The sequence below is a fragment of the Indicator indicator genome, chromosome 1 (assembly GCF_027791375.1).
Source record: "Indicator indicator isolate 239-I01 chromosome 1, UM_Iind_1.1, whole genome shotgun sequence".
Classification (NCBI taxonomy): domain Eukaryota; kingdom Metazoa; phylum Chordata; class Aves; order Piciformes; family Indicatoridae; genus Indicator; species Indicator indicator.
In genome coordinates this window covers 118,817,921-118,835,925 of record NC_072010.1, presented here as the reverse complement: position 1 = coordinate 118,835,925, position 18,005 = coordinate 118,817,921, and positions in this window count along the sequence as shown.

The following is an 18,005-nucleotide window of genomic DNA, read 5'->3' as shown; positions in this document are numbered from 1 at the left end:
CAAAATGACAGCTTCATGCAGAAATTCTGTGGCAGCAGTGCCAGAATTCAATTCTCTCTCCTACCATCTGATGTCTTAGCTGTGAGACCCTCCTCTGTCCAATGCCTTATGTCATTCACACTTTCCCCATCTTGCGACAAGAAGAACTGTAGAGATGAGATGTTCCCAAAGTGCAGCACACACACCATTAGTGGGATGCTGGCTACTTTGATAAAGGAAGGCTGCCTGAGCAGCCCAGCACCTCCTCTGAAGTGCATGACAAACTTGCATTAAGCCAGGAACTGCTGCCACACTGCAACAACAGCACACTGCTGGCTCACTGCAAAGGTACATAAAAGGGAATCCCTTACCTCTAGAGATTGTCTAAGGGAGGGCTCTAAACATATGTTAAGCCCCAGAGGCTGTTGTTGCCATGAGGGTTGTGGCCCAGGGGAGGGGAGATGGAGATAGAGGCAGCTGGAAGGTACTCCTGGGAAAAGTTGCCTAGGGCAGCTGAGTGTCTGCTACAGCTTTGTGCAAGCAAACCATATCAGTCATCATCTCATCTACTACATACCCCTCATTTGTCCCATAAATACCATCATTTCATCAGAGGTGTGTTTCTTCTAGGAAAAACCCAACAAAACAACACCCAACAAAACAACACCCAACAAAACAACACCCAACAAAACAACACCCAACAAAACAACACCCAACAAAACAACACCCAACAACACCCAGCAAAACAACAACAACAACAACAAAACCCAACAAAACAAAAAAACCAATAAAACAAAATAATATTTACCATTTATTAAGGATGCAGAATTAAAATAACACATGCAACCCCAATTCCAGCTTTCCTGGTTCTGGTGCCCTGGTTTTGTGCTTTTAACATGTCCTTTAAAGTGCATTGTGCACATGCACATTGCTTCCTCAACTTCAGAGGGAAAAAACAGTAGTTGGACCAGGCATACAAATTCCTTGTGGCAACCTATTGACAATTGCACATCTGAGAGACAGGCTAAGAGCAATAACACTCTGTTGCTTTAGTCAATCAAAAAACCAAAACCAGTGTGTGGATAGCATCCTTTGCAGTGCCTCAGGTTAGGAAAGAAGAACCCAGGAATCTTGTGGTCCAGGCAGTGTACTGGAAAACAGCATCATCAGCAGCAAACACTTAATGACCTCCTGTTAGCTGCCCCTCACCTACTGTCACCTTGACCTCATTACTAGTCTGTCTTAATGTTTCCCTTTCTTGTGTTCACAGCAAGTCTGGCCCTGTTCCTTGCCTCTTTTGATTCTTCTTCTTCTTGATGCATGAATCAGAACTTGCAGCCATCCTTCACTCACCCTTCTTCCTCTGCTGCACAGTGCTTAAGAAGCCTACTAGGAACACAGAACAAGCACAAGAGGATCTACCTTATCCATGCATCCCATTCCCCAACAAAAATCAATAGGACACATTGGTGCTTTTAAGACTAAATGTACTAATACACAGGAGTGTGCAAAATACATTTGCACACCCAGTCTTTCTTCAGCTTCACATTTTCTGCCTTTAAAGAGGCTTAGCTCTTTTTATTTCTACCTTATTTTTTGCCCCTCTCTGCTAATCAGAAGATACTTCCACAACCACAGAACTCCATATTCCATAACATAGAGACTGGGTTTTTTTGAAACAAAACAAAAGACATAATTTCTTCCAAGTGGTGCACAGTGCAGTTCTGGACTCAGGGCAATTAGGCCTACAACTGACAAAAGAAAATGACTTCACATCCCAACTGAAGAGAGCACATGGAACAAAATGTAATGGAAGAATGACACAGCTGAAAACAAAACAAAGACATGCCATTTTTCATAACAATGCAGATGTTAAGATATTGAAAATATTTTTAGCATGTTCTAGGGAACACAAAAAAGAAGAAACCGATTGGGAATAGCAGCACAGATCTATATTGTTCCCCTATTTTTCATGATGCATACAATAGTGTGATCCCCCCCCTTTCTATGAATTCAAAAACTTGGCTCTGAAACAAACTCTTTATTTTTCCAGAAGTATATCAACATGTTGACTATTTTTACATACATTCTACAGAATTTTATCTGAAGCAACCCATTCAGCTCTCTACAGCTGTTTTTCAGAGGCCTCAGTAGTCTGTAGATGGACTTCACCTCGGTCACAGCCATGTCTGAGCTTTCACACCCCCCACTCCATTTTTAGTTTGGAGTTCCAGTACACTGCACACTTAAGTCTCAAAAACCATAACTCAAAGTCTGCATCATTTATTTTGAAGCTGATTTAGCACTGCAGGAGCTGGTCATGTATGCTCACACTGTTAGTTGTGATCATCCTGTTCCACTGCCCTCTCCTCTAGAAACTGAGTTTATCTGTAGCTGGACTATCTACACATCTTTCAGTTGCTGAGAGAGGCAACTGCTCCTTTTACTCTGTAAGTGACCTGGCATTCTGCATACACATCATAAACCATACAATAGAAGAGGCAGAATCACACTGCACTGTGTCAGTCCCAAGCCATACCATATTGTAAGACCCTTGGCCTGGCCTAGTGCCACTCTGGACCACCATGCCTGCACATGCCCTCCACAACAAACCCCTGCTGTGCATTGGTCCCTTCCCAGTTCCCAATTACAAGATTAGATTATTGCTTTGCAACTCTGCTCCTCTTCTCCAAAGGGCAAAATGAAAGCACAAATGCAGGGTAAGTAACTTAATATCCCAGGAGGACACACAGGAGAATCCCAGTATTTCCACTATAACCTTATTCTCCAGTTTCCAACGCTTCCTCAAGAACTGGTTTGATGACCACCTATAACAAACTGCACTAGCAGAGGAATGCAGAAAATGCCACCAGCCTCTCAAAACTCCATTCCACACTCAAAGATATGTGACAGCAAAGCACTACCAAACACCATGACGTTATGCCTCCTGCCCCAGCCCCATGAGCATCTTGTGAAACCCCCAATAGCATCACTCTTCATTCACACGTTTGTCCTCAGCTCTGCATGTCTTAGCAGCACAAATTCACATGAGCACAAAATAGTCTGTGCAAATCCTGGATGATCCCTTGAAGCATCAATCTTCCTGAACATACACTAGTCGAGAGACTCTGTATCCCCATCTACCCTCTGGGATGAGAAGATAACTGCCAGGAATGGACAATTGCTGCTTAGATAATTCACACCACTTATAAGCAGCCTCAGTTATCCCCAGCAACAACCTACTCACAGACAAGGACAGGACCCATATAAACTGAATTATGTTGGTGGTGACAACCCATATGCAGGCATAGTGTTTCCTGAGGAGCATTATGTGGAGTGACAACAGAGGGACTGCAAGGAGAAGAGTGGCAGTAACAGGCTGCTATCTCCAAATTCAGTCTGCATTGAAGAAGCCTTTGGAAAAGAGGATTATAGTCCTGTCAAGCCACATACAGACCTCAGCTGTTGAGCTGCCCTAGCCTATGTTGGATAGGAATACTGAATACACCTTTATGTGAAAAAATGTCTTCAGGCTGAAGCTCTACAGTCCTTTTAACTGGGAACATAATTTGTTATGGAGGACCACTACACACAAGGAACACTTAGTGGTTGCCAAAACCAATCATCATTGTAACATGTAAGAGGACAAAAATAAAGGGGTTTAAGTGGACAGAAAGTGCATGTGTGAGGGAAGTGCAATAGCTCTGTGATGGGCCTGACTTGTCAAGTTGTCCGAAACAGATTGATAGCTCAAACCTCATCTATGCAAAAGCCTTTTCATCTCACATCATGAAGGAAGAAATGCTGCTTGCATCTCCTCCCAGATTTGTCAGACAACTCTGCTAGGACTTCTAGGACATTGCACAATTAAAAGTCTCTACTACCTATTTACCTACCATTGCCAGCATCCATGACATGGAGTCAAGGGGATATGCCAGACTACTTATATGAGAGATGGAGCTTTGGAAAGCTTGGTTTAATCTGCCTGTGTTTAGTTACAAACAACCTGACATGGGTTTCAGAAAGATCAACTAGGAGGTGAAGGACCTACAAAAGAGATGAACGCCTGCTTTAACTTAGGGTGCTGTTACAGCTCCAAAGTCATTTCAATATCCAGAACTTTAGAAAAGAGCTATTTGACTTGCAAGCAGGTTTGAGCAGGTTTTGAAAGGCTCTGGAAAGTGGTTCTATAAATACAGATCATAAGTTTAGTTTAATACAAAGTGCCAGACACCACAGAGTTACGTCATAAGACAGATCCCAAGACATAGCTTACATATCAAACATGAACTCTCTCCCTTCCCACAGTCAGGAGACTGACAACTGCAAGCCATCAGGACATGAATGCCAAGCACTGCAGCTCTCACCCCTTCATGGCCTCCAGATGAACCTGCTTTTGTAGTCAACCAGCCAGGCTAGTACCTGTACCCTCTAACAAGGCACCCCAATGTGTGACTGCAAGTGGTTAAGATCACAGAAGAAAGCAACAGTATCCAGTGCCCTTTAACTTAGGGGGCAAAATAACCATCTAATTCAACAAAGATGGAAACAGATTGCAAAGGGGCAAGCTGGGAATAGGGGAGTTCCCAAGAGCTCCTAGAATTTGTTGAAGAAAAAAAAATGTGGGGGGGGGGAAGTAATTTTTTTCTAGTTTTTTTCCCTACATAAGAGGAAAGTACAATTTGACTTCAGTTGCAAAGTGCCATGCTAAGTGTAAACACGAACGTAGACAACTTGTTTTTAAATAATTACAAAATGCAAAGAAATTAGAGAACACTCAGTTTAGAACTGTTTTTTAAGCTTAAGGCTCACACAGGAGAACCAGGTCTAAAGGAGTGCTACAGGACTAAGATACCCTAATATTAGCAGACTTATCTCCAATCAGGCCTGGTATTTTCCCAAATGCCCAGTTGCGTACACAAATAACACACAGTGAAGGCAAACCATAGTGCAAATGCAGGGTCATGCTCCTCTAAGAACACAGGTAGTTGGTACATGTCTGAATCCTGAAACTGTAACCTGGACAGCAGCTGCTTTCATGGAGGTGTTAGATCATTGGAAAAAAAAAATCTCTCAATACTCTCAATATGTGCCTCACAGGCTGTGTTATGGCAAAAAAGGATTAGGGCAATCCCTTTATGCCTAACAGAAATAAGTTTGCCAATCTTGCCTTTTTCTATGTATGCTGAGATCAATAATAGACTACATAGACATTGGAACTGTATGCAGAAGGTGCTTAAAAAAGTGGAGAAGAAATAGAAAAAGGCCCAATTAATTTTAAGGGATAAAACCAAAGTGTCTTCAAGTGAGACTTAAGGATTTAAATCTGTATTAATTATCAGCAAGGATAATTTGTTTGAACCAAGCAGCAGGCCAAGTGACAGATTATTTGTCATCCCCTCAAGTTTTTGCAAGACATTGAGCACAGCAGAGTTGTTTGTGGAGCATATTGCTGTGCCCTTTGTCATGCAGAAGGTTTTAAATAGATGTTGTGAGGATCTTTCTGGCCTTGAGAACACCTGAGAGCTGTGCTAAAGCTGAAGAGTGAACTCTAAAGACAACATTTAACATTTTAAACCAGTAACATATCTGCTATTTAAAGAACACCACTTTCAAAGACCGAGCATTATGAGTAGGAATGCACAGGCATTTCCAAATGCCAGGTTAGCATGACAGAAATTTTAAGAAACAATTCAATTTCTACGAAATATTTTGTGCTCCTTCTGTAATTGGGGAAACTTTGTATGAATGTCAGTCTCGCCTCCTACCAGCTATGACCAAAATACTGCCTTTTACTTCCCATCAGTGACATACGAGTACTGGCATTTTTATTTCAAAATTTGTATGTGAGGACAAAGTGAACATATTAGTAAAAGGTTGTGGTTAGTTAGGTAAACTCCCTGTGGTAAGTTTAGTTATTTCCTGATCTCACAATTTAGTAAGACAGGAAAGTCTTCTGCCGGTCTCTAACTTCTCAACATATGGCAACTCATTTCAAGCCGAGACACAAAAAGCTCCCCTTTTACAATAAAAATACTTAATCACTATCTGTTAACACTCTTTCCTACTTTTGTGTCACCTTTAAAAGAAATTCCCCTTGTTCTTCTTCCAAACTTAGATTTTAAGCAAATTATTAACATCAAATAAACAAATTGATTCTGTGCCTCACGAGGCCACACAAGGTTCTCTGCACATCTTCACCTACTTCCTCAACCCTCAGTCCCCTGCAGTATGTGTAGAAAACTTAACACAGAAAATGAAAATATAAAAAGGAAAATGAAATTGCACAGAGAAATGTGTGTAGGGGGGAACAATCTGTAAAAGAGAAGCAAGGTCAGGAAGTACAAGTATTAAGCTCACATTAAAACCTGAGAAATGAAGTTAATCAGCCTATCATTCAAGTTTTAACAATGGTTTTCTCCATGAAGTACATGAGATACCAATACAGAAATATTGCAAATGTGAGTTTGGAATTTAGCTTTAAAATACACAAAGATATACATCTGAGGTAAACTTTCTGAATGAAATTAGTAAGTAAAAAAATCAGGTTTATGAAATTTTGATGGCAGTTCCATCATGGTGTGAGGAGAGCTGGATCTTTACCCCTTGGTCACTGCACCATTGCCTGCCTTATTGGTGGTTCTGACATCTCTTGAGAACAGGATTTTCACAAAATGGTCTGGAAGGGACCTCCAAAGGTCATCTAGTCCAACCCCTTCTGCAGTCAGCAGGGAAATATTTATTCCTTTATAATAAATCTTCCTGTTCCTTGCTATAAACAGTGGAAGCTTTTATAGCTGAGAATGAACATTCAATCCTCTATTTTGTTCAAAAACACCATGAAGTGGTGCAAGAAATTGTTTCTTAATTAAAGCCCAAATAGAGTTGTTTATATACTTAATATAAGCCTTTTCCTGTCAGATAATATCCCAAAGGATCACTGGAAATACTTGAGAGTGAAGGTGATTCTTGCAGGTTGGAAAATGACAGATAATGGTTGGAGTCAATGATCTTGAAGGTCTTTTCCAACCAAAATGATTCTGTGATTCTAGACAGACTAATAGTTGTTATGATAGTTAAGAGAAAATAATTAATTGAGAGAGAGCAGAAGAACACACAGCAAGGGCCTCCTCTGTTATCTACTATCTTTTGTATTCTACAAAAACCTGTTTTAGAGCAGAGACACCATTTTCTTCTAAAAGTCCCAAAATCTATGCATTCTAAAGCATTGTGAAGCATAGTCTAGGGACTTTCAAAACCCATCTGGATGGGCTCCTGTGTGACCTGCCCTAGGTGATCCTGTCTTAGCAGAGGGGTTGGACTCAATGATCTCTGGAGGTCCCTTTCAACCCCTTCCATTCTCTTATACTATGATTCCATGTATATACTTACTAAAAGCAATAATTAATGATTTAATAATAGCCTGGAAGCAGACCTCATATACCCACATATAAAGGGATAAGAAGTAAGGCCTCTGAGTTCTGAGAGGCAGCTTTGTCCATAGAACTTAGAAAGGTAGCAAGTCCATAGAAGTTCTCCCAGAACAAGAACAAAGACAGGGACGTACTAAAATAACTGAATTTCTTGACTAAAATTAATGAATTAGTGACAAGTTTGTAACAGCATCACATAATATTTTGGTCATGTACCAGCTTCAAAAAATCTGTTTAGTTCAGGCAAGATAGAAATAAAGTTTTCTACATAGCAAAACAGGGCATATTTTTTAGAACTATGATGAAAAGTAATGACTATATAATGAAACCAGTGACACCAGCCACCAAGTATTTGCAGCCCAATTATATGAGAGGCACCCTTAGAAAATCCCAGCTAAAATGTTCAGAGCTAAACTGTTTGGATTCTCTGATTTCCAACAGTCACTAAAAACAGAAATATGACTCAAGCACTGAAATGCTTGGGTGTATTTTGTGTCAAGTGTACACAGTCTAAACCAATATAAACACCCAGGCCCTGCAACCTATTTCTCCTCTTGCAATATGTCCAACTACCATGGGCAGGAAGATTCAGCTCTTCACCAGCAGCCATCAAATCCTGCCCCTGCTCCAGCTATAGGAGTCATAAAAGGGACTTCTCCCTTCCCTCAGAGGACTGCAGAAACAGCAGAAGTGATACTTCTCCTAGCACCATCTGCAAAATCCATGGCTCTCTCTGAAGGGCAATTCAGAAGAAAAAAAAAATCCAACTTGGATACTCAGAATTGCCCTAGAAACCCCAATCATTTTCCATTAGATAGGGAGGAAACACAGTCAGTATACCCACCAGACTAAAGATAGCCTTTGTGAATACCCCAAAGTCATCAAAGCTAATGCCCTTCAACTAATCCTCTAACAGAAAATAATGCAGCCTGAAAGAGAGGGAGGGAAAGTCTAGCTTGACAAAGTAGGAGCATACAATGGATTTAAAAGAGATGGAGGGAAAGAATGATAATAACAAACCTTTCAGTAAAACCAGCTTGACAGAGATGAACATTCAGTATATATAAAAATCAAAATTAAAAAAAAAAAAAAATCACAGTACAGTGACTGTTTTGGAAGAGAAAAAAAACATGCCACGCAGGCCACATGTCTTTATCAATAGTGTTGGTGGAAAACCTAGGAGACTAAATGATAACCATGTAACCAGTTTGTAAAATACAAGAGACAAGCTTTTTTTCTAATGGTGTTATAGTAATATAGGCTGGAGATAGAAAAGGTAAAAGAAGATTTGAGCCAACTAGAGTAGGCAATGAAAACATCTGTGAACTTTAACTACATGACAGCAATGTTTCTTTCGTCATATAACCGAGAAAATGTACGACTGCCACCCAGGGAAAGTCTTATGCTGTTTCAGAAATGTTTGGTCTAAGAGATAAAACATTTTATCAGTTGTGATATATTTCTGTATCAACTACCAAATTTGAAGGCTGAAGACGCATAGCATTTTCTGAATAAAATATTCCTCACTTCAAATGTGGACAGTTTAAATGGACGTATTTTGACAGAGCTTGACCACTGAAGAATAACAGGAAAAGAACCCTGAGCAAGCAGGTAGTAGTCAAAATGTAGGTGAAAACCAGGAGTTATGTGTAACAAAACTCATTTGACAAAATGACTGTTAATTGGACTTTTTTAATAGCATCTGTTTTGTTTTGTCTGGGCTACTTTTTTGTTTGGTTGGTTGGTTTGGTGTATTTTGATAAATCTTGGCAACACCTCTGCATTAAATGTAAAGAACCTGATGGACTTGAAAAGAACCTCAAGGACTTAAAATCTGGCATAGGTTCCTCTTTCCCAACTCAATCTCTACTGCTAGCTTCAAAATTCTTACCACCAAGTTACTTAACCTCTATGGCTTTCCGGTAACAGTTTTCCTCTCTAAAACTTCATTTGGTACACCATACCACTCCCCACAATCCTCACAATTAAGTTTGATTTAATCCAAACTACCTAATAATTTTCTAGCTTCCCAGCTTTGTATCATCCCTACGTTTGATCAGCTCTTCACTATGTTCCAAGACATTACTCACTTAATGAGATGTAAAACTAAAAGAAATTTCTGTGGCGCAAAACTTTCTTCTATTCTGGATCATTAAAATGAAACCAAACTCAAAGTAATTACTGAACCAATTATCTTATGAACAGCTCAGCAAAGTATTTAAGTGAGTTAAGTGGTCCACCTGGCTTCAAATTGTTATGAGCTTTCTAAATTTTGCTGAATCAAAGGACCTATAGCAGACTTCTTGGAATGTCTGCTACCTTCTGAAGGTTTCAAACACATTGTGAGCACTATTCTACCACTCTCCCTGACAGCCCAGCCCCACAAATGCAAAACAACCTTTTTTAGGTTGAATGTTTCCAGATCTGCCTACAGGGAAAAAAAAATAATAAAACCAAAGGTAGTTCAAATATTAATTTAAGTGTTTTTATTTTCACTGAAAGACTTTGTGAAAGAAAAGATTCACAAGATCTTTTTGCAAGAAATTCTTGCAATTGTTTTTTTGGCTCTGTAGCACAAAACTGGAGCACAGACATGAAAGTTACTGTTTTAAATAGAATAGCAGAGCTGTGTATTTCATCCCAGAGAGACTGGTCCTGATTTAACAATTTTAAGAACATTGGGGGAAGGGAGAAGAGAATTAAAACAAAATTAAAAAAAAAATATACACAGAGCAAACATCACAGAACTCTACGGAAATCTCCAAGATTTAAAACCTTGAAGAGCCTTTTTACTTACTTATTTCTGTCTACCTTCATCACTATGACCCACTTCAATGGCTCTGTGCTGGAATGGGCCAGCCTCTGCAGGCTGGAGTCTAAATGGATAGTTAAAAAGTGACATTTGGCAGAGCTGTGAAATACATCTCTGATTGTACCAGATCCTCTCCTGTCAACTGCTCAATATTTAATTATTTTTTTTCTTTCTTTTTTGATTTACATAATTACACTTAACCATTTTTTTCTTCCTTTTGTAACATTCACATGTATACCAGGTTCGAGTACAAGGGGAGGTTACAGCTCTCTTTCTTAGCCTTTCCATTCTCATTCACCATCTACAAGTCTCAATCTGTAGTGATGTAGTAAAACAAAGAGGCTACTGCAATGGAGGCAGAAACAGACAAGGATTTACACAAGATCATTTGGACAGTGTTCAGCAAATCTCAAGTTTTAGCTGGACACAGCTATCCACAGAGATGTGCATTACTGGCACTCTTTGGAAGCTAAAAGTTAAGCAACATAAGATTGATGAAAAAGATGAGGAAACATACTGCCCCAGAAGAGCTGCTGTCTCTGGGTGCTGCAGCTCCTTGAAATTCCATCTTGCCAACACTGATGAAGTAAAAGGCTCTGATGCAAGCCATGCTCCACTGCTCCCAACTCCTAGCAGATTGGTCCCCAAAGCACAGCTAGAACCCTGCAGTAGATAGCTGGGCTCCTTGTCTAGGCAGTGGGAAGAGCTAGGTTTCAGAAGGACACACAAGAGTGTCCGGCCAAAGCTGCAAACAGCCCAGGGTTAACCAAGTGTAGACACTGATCTTAAACCCTACCTTAACCCAAAGGTTGTGTTGTAGGCTAGGACCTTATTCCCACCTGCCATTCCACGTTCCACCAGAACGTGAAATCATCTCCCAAGGTCAGGTCTCTGCGCTCATTCTTTCAGCAGATGAGCAGTACTCTTTCCAAATGGTCTGAAGGGAAATAGGAGCAAGTAGCTCAGGTACTTCCCTGACAGGGCAGTCTTGTGACTACTGCACATTCCCAGTCCAGTCCCACATCCCTAAAGATGCTAACCTAACCCTCAGGCTACGTGTCTGTGAGGTGAGCAGCTTCACCTTCCACTCACTGAAGAAACTGTAGAGCAAAGAACCAGACCACAGGAAGTGAGAGAGAGTGGAACCATGACTGACAGTAAGTTAAAGACTGGAGCAACATCGATTCTTGAGTTCTTTGATCTTTGGCTTTTTCCAACAACTGTGTTCCCAGGAACATTTTACATTAAACTGAGCATATGACAGAGATTTTATGAGCTAGTTATGCTACAGTCTTCTAAATCTATTCAACAGAATCTCCCTGTTCAAAAGCATGTTCACCATACTCAACACAAGTTTACACCCTTACAGATTCTTAATTTAACATACAAGTGCCCACATCAACAAGTACTTGAAATAACATGATTTAAGAAGTTGCCAGTACTGGCTTGGTCTCTGTAATTGATCACACATGTTTGTCTGGTGAGGTTAAATGTGTTAAACTGAATTAACACTCACAAGGCACTTGCTGTCAGAAAACTAAGGAAGCACACTATCATGTAGGGCAGTCTAGCTTGTTCTGACTGAACAAGCAAAGTAAAAACTTCTTGAAACTTCATAAAATTTCCAGATCTGGGTCAATGGAGAGAGCACTCATTTCTACACATTTAACACACTCTTACATATTCAATCCATATAGAAATTACTCATGCACAAAGTAAAGAAACAAGGGAGACAATGTTGACAAGTTTCAGGACACACAGAAATAGGTAAAAATTTTGGGGGAAAAATCTTTAACATTTGCATAATTGTGTGATGACTAAAGGTAAAACCACAGAGAAGCAGAAAAAAATCAGAGAAACAAAACCAGAAAAGAAGGCATATCTAAAAGGAGAAAAAGCAATTGGCAAAAGAATCTGAAATCAAAGGACCTGCAATATCTCTGCATTCTCAGGAGCCAGCAGGATGCAAGGCTGTAGGAGGTGAAGAACATCTGTCCCTAGCCACTAGGTTCAGCAGAGAACTGATAAGCAGTTTATTTGTTCTTGTTGTTTGTTTTTTTTCTTTTTTTTATATTCTGTCTTCCATTTTTATGGAAGGTTTCATAAGAATTTATAATTTCACTTGTGAGCAACACAGACTTCATATAACTGAAATCTGAGTCAAGGACAGCATGTGACTTTCATTTTGACTTCATAATTATTATTATTTTTGTTATAGAGTGCACAGCCACTTCAATTATCAGGAACACTAAGAACCATGCAGATAAAAACTAACAAATACAATCAACTGTTTGTAAGGGATTAGAGAATAACTAAAGAGCCAGCCACAGTGCTCTAAACAGAGAGAAATAACACTGTGTCTAGCTGATATTAAAAATGAAGAAAACACAGTACATATGCAGAGGTTTCATGATACTGAAATACACAAACTGCCTTCTCAGAGGATTTTGCTTTAGAAAAGTGTAAGTGAAAAGAGTTTCCAAAGAACTGATTTCATTCAATAAAGAAAATATCCAGCAGTGTCGACTTTCTGAGATGGCACTGGAATAAATACTGCTTGAAGAAGCAGTATGGCTGGTACATTCTCTTATCTATCTAAGACCATGTATTATGGGTTCAAATGGACGGGAAAGTCAAACCCTCTGTGTATATTACTAGTTAAGTTCCATTCCATGGTGTCTAGACAAAATTACTTTTAGAAAAAAAAAAGGAAAGTTTACTGTCATCTGTGCTGGCCAAAATCCCCTTTCATGTTAGACTGCTAATGGTTCAGCTTTCATTACCAAATTAATTACCAAATAAGGAGGAAAATTATACTTTTCTTACACCTTTTTTCCCCCCTCTGGTATCTTATTCCATTATAGGAAATTAAAATGTAAAAAAATTACTCTTAGAATTATTCTTCAGTGTTGTTGAAGAAATAAGAAGACTCTAAAAAGCATTCAAAGAGAATAACAAAATAAGTGAGTGAATGAAAGGACTGATTTTTCTTTGATTTTGGAGAAAGAAGAGTGTGCTGGGGGTGTTTGTTGGGGCACATAATTAACCCTTCTTTCAAACAGGTTCTATTGTCTAAGTTCTCTATTAAAAAAAACTCCACATGATTTTTTGTTGTTGTTGGTTGTATGATTTGCCTTTTTTATTTCAGAAAAACCTCTGATTTTACTTTTTTATTTTTTTCCTGAATCAGAAAAGTATTTTAGTCTTATTTTTAATACAGCCCTAAGCTTTGTCAGGCAAGCATAGAAAAGATTGTGGGACACACTGGACTTTAAAAAATAGTATAAGATAGGCACTTTTTCCTGCTGCCTTTAAGAATGGGGTTAGCTAGTATTGTCTTGCTATGTATTTTTATCTTAGTACCACTGGAAGAAAAAAGTGACCTACTAAAACCTCTAAAAAAAAAAATAAAAATCAAGCCTAACACTAACATAGATGGGTATATCCAAAGGACAGCTTTGACAGGGAGGCCAATTGTCAGTCTGTAGCCAGTGGGGATAGAGAAAACCTCTTCGTGAGGGTAATTCAGAGCAGAACTGGCTTGGTGTGCCCTGTATCACACTCTGGAGAAGCTGATTTATTGTAATCATCCACAGGAACCCAAGAAGACTAATTTTCCCAGGTTAGAGTTAGCCTTTGTATACACCCCAACATCCATCCCTGTAACTCCTCATAGGGTCTAGCACTGTGCCTGTGCTGATTCTGTAACTCATGTCTGGATGAGGTGTTGAACAACCAAGTCTAGTTGAGAGGTGTCCCTGCCCAGAGTGGCTGGAGTAGATGATCCCTAAGGTCCCTTCCCACCCAAGCCATTCTGTGATTCTGTTTGGTTATATTCACACAAGCCCATAAGCTTTATGACTGAGACTCTTATTTCATTTCACTTGTTATTGGGTTGGACAACCACATAATTCTTGTTTCATAACTTCTACATCCTTTTAATATTTAAATGCCATTTTCATGTCTAACAGTCAAGTCATCCTTTATTCTTAATAACCTATTTTCTCCAAGTCCTTATTCAGTCCAAGTCTAATATAGCTTTAGTCCTTGTATGTTTGCATAAGGAAAGAACTTAGGCATAATCTCATCATATTTATAGGAAAAGAGATTTCATGTTCCATCTTTGTGACTCAGAAACTGCATCATTTCATTATATGGGTAAGCCTCTCCCAAACTTTTCCAGTATATTTTTCCATTTAGATTTTTAATTCAGTCCAACTGAAGATAAAATGCAAGGAATAACAAATGCTTTACTTACTTTGAGCAAGGACAGAATTAAAGCTGAATACTCACACCTCAGAATAAAGAACCTCAGCTCCCTTGTATAAGCATTAAACTTCATGTATCAACATAATATAATAAGGACTGATACAGAGTTCAAAGAAAACTGATTTTTTTTCCTTGTTTTCTCCAGGAAGTTATTAGGCCCAAGAAAAAAAAATTGCCCTTCTCAACATGTTTTCTTCACAAAAAATTCTGTTATACAGCTGGAGTAGCATATGGTCAGCATTTTCTTTAGAAGACTGCAATTTGTCTTCTTTTTTACATCACAGCCATATCCAGCCAGATCAGAGATATATCTATCCTCATATTGTGTCTTTAGCAAAGGCAGAGAGTAAAGATCTGAGAAAGAGCACTAGGACAAGAAAAGCTTGCAAGGGATGTAGCTCAGGATCCCTCCCCAGCCCTCAGGGGCTGAGCTTTGTGTTTTAAGCAAACAGTGGTGCTTTTGCACTGAAAGCCCACACTCAAACTTTTAGTATGCATAGTGGCTCACAGTTATACTATGCACTATGAAAAAGCCACAACCTCTTACTTGTTCTGAATTTGTCACTTGACAATTTCATTTGATCCCCTCTGGATCTTGTACTACAAGAGACACTTAATGAGCATTCCCTGCTCATTTTTTCCATTGCACTCCTATATAGTTTTTTATAATTTTCATCTTTAGCTATTTCTTTGCCAGACTGAAGATTCTTAATCTATTCAATTGTTCTTTAGCAACCCTGTCACTTATTTCTAGGTCCATTATCTCTCCTCTTTTCCTCACCATTCCTTTAAATACAGGGATCAAATCTACATCCAGAAGTCAAGACAAAAGCAAAGGCAGTTTACAGACTGGTGTTACATACTTCTGTTCTGTTGGCCATTCTTCCCTATATATTTTTAACCAGTCCTAAATACTTAGCCAATGCTTGGATTTACCATGGTAAGCTCTCAACATCACTTCTTTCGGTGCTGATAGTTTGCAGTCTCAATAATAGCAGAATTGTTCTCCCTTGCACACATTACTTCATTATAGCAGCAGCAAGATTCATCCTCAGTTACCAAGCATCACAAGATCCCTCTTTAGCTCTTCATAATTAGCTTTCATTTTTGCTGCCCTCATTAACTTAGAATCACTTTGCCCTCACTTTTTGAGATCACCAGTGCATATGCTGAGTAGTGTTGAGCCTAACACAGATTCAGGCACAACTCTACCGGTGACCTCTGTCCTCTCCGTGAAAATAGGTCATTTATTCCTACCCCATCCTTTAACCAGCTATCAGTCTAGGAGGGAACTTTCCTCTTATGTCAGAGCAGTTTCATTTTGCTCAGCAGTTTGGTGAGCAGTTCTGAAAAGCCTTTTGAAAACGCAAGCATACTGCATCAGCCAGATCATGCTTACTCACAATCTCAATGGTATCTTCAAAGACCTTTACCAGGGTGTTCTGAATTTCCTAGTGTATAAAAATTGTCCATGAATCGATTAGGATTCTTCTTCCTATATTTACCAGCAAATTGGCATTTTACTGTTTGACTGTTCCTCTTACCAGGCTTTCCAAAGAAACTCTAATGAGCATCCTGCTAACTACCTTCTCTCTGATAGACCTCTACTGTCAATGACTTTAGAACTAGACATTCAGCCCCTCCATCTTACCTTCTGGTCTTCTGCATAGAAACACTCTGTTTTGGTCTGAGTGCCCATTCTTCTGTGCTCCTGGCTAAATTGGACGCAATTTGTTCAGGTAGTTGTTCACTGTTTTCTACTTGACTTTCATCAACTTCTACTCTATGTAAGGCAGCATAACAGACTTCAATCCCAAAGCTTGAGCCATCCTGCCCTGTGCGTCCTTTTTGCTTGTCCTCATGCAGGGTACTTGCGTTAGAGTGCAGAATGATGCTGCAGGGTTCTTTATTCTTAACTTTCTATGTAGCAACTCAGACTTGATTCCAGCACTATTTTGATAGCTTTTCTATGTCACCAGTACTTCTCCATTAGCTTCTCCAGCATTAAAAAGATAGTCTAGATCCCCTTGTTGTAAGCCACCTTGGAATGTAAGTGGACTATATGCTCCCTTCCAGCATCATAAATCCAGTTAGTTACACTCCACTTAGTCAAGTGGATAGAGGGAGATGTTGCTCCATCATCTAGAATCAACACCATGCAATGGCATTCCTAGAGCAAAAGGATACTTGGTCATCATCTGAGAGCAGTCTCATCTACAGTATGTAATACAATTTCAGGATCACTCCTCCTTTACAGGTTCCATCTCTTCCTACATTAAGGCATTCTTGTCATAGATGTCCTGTGGCAGCATGCCTAAAGATGCCAAACCTGCCTGGAGGTTTACTTTACACACTTGTTGATTAAGGGCACTTTCCTTACACATGTGCTTAGCATGTTGTGACTTTCATAAGAGTCCTATTCAGTTACAGGACTCTACAATAGGCATCTTACAATGTCGTAACTATCCATTTGGACTAACAGCTGTATTAATACTGTTGAGATTAAGGAAATGCTACTCTCTTCTAACTGGAGATCTTGTATCAACCTCTAGCCTGAGAAGTGTCTAAGATAAAGGGCCTCAGATCTTGCGTGTGATTTAGGCTTATAGAATCACAGGACTGTTGAGACTGGAAGAGACCTCTGAGATCATCAAGTCCAACTACTCATCTAGAGCTCACGATCACACCACTACTGCTAAAGCCATTTCCACTAAACCAAGACCCTGAGCATCACATCCATGCGTCTTTTAAATACCTTCAGGAATGGGGACTCTACTGCTTCCTCGGGCAGCCTGCCCCCATTCTTGATAACCCTTCTTGTAAAGAGATTGGTCCTAATATCCAACCTGAACCTCTCCTGGCACATCTTGAAGCCATTTCCTCTTGTCCTGTTGCTTGTTGCACATGAGAAGAGACTTTATTTTCAGTGTTCTCACTTTATGCCTCCCCCTCCAGAGACTTTGATTCAGACCATCTTCATCTTCCTGACAGATGATCTATTGATTTTCTAAAAAACTGCCTTTGATACTGGGCTGCTGGTGTGGCTCAAGGTTTAACAAAATAAATAAATAAAAATACGTTTGAAAAATAATCTCTCTATCTCCCATTTAATAATCTTTAATCCATAAGATTAGTACATTTCTCCAGGTTCTCACAAATAATTTTCAAGACAATCCTATACAAGCACTAAGGAGTGAGAAAGTTTAATTATTCTTGTGTAAAACCTTGCTATCATTAAGAGATAATTTTGATAACTCCTAGGCAACCATACTTTATAATCTAAGAGATTACAGCCATCTTTATGATAGTGTGAAATGACTGATTGTGCAAGCCCTGAAACAGTTTTCTTAAGACAGCAGAACATGTAACCAGTTGCAACCATCAGCTCAAAGTAGAAATGCAGGATAGTTTCCTAAGGTGTAGCATCAGTTGCACTGTTATTGAGAGCTGTATTTACAAATACATTCTGCATCAAATCAGGTAGCTTTCTACATAACCAAGATTTGCTGATT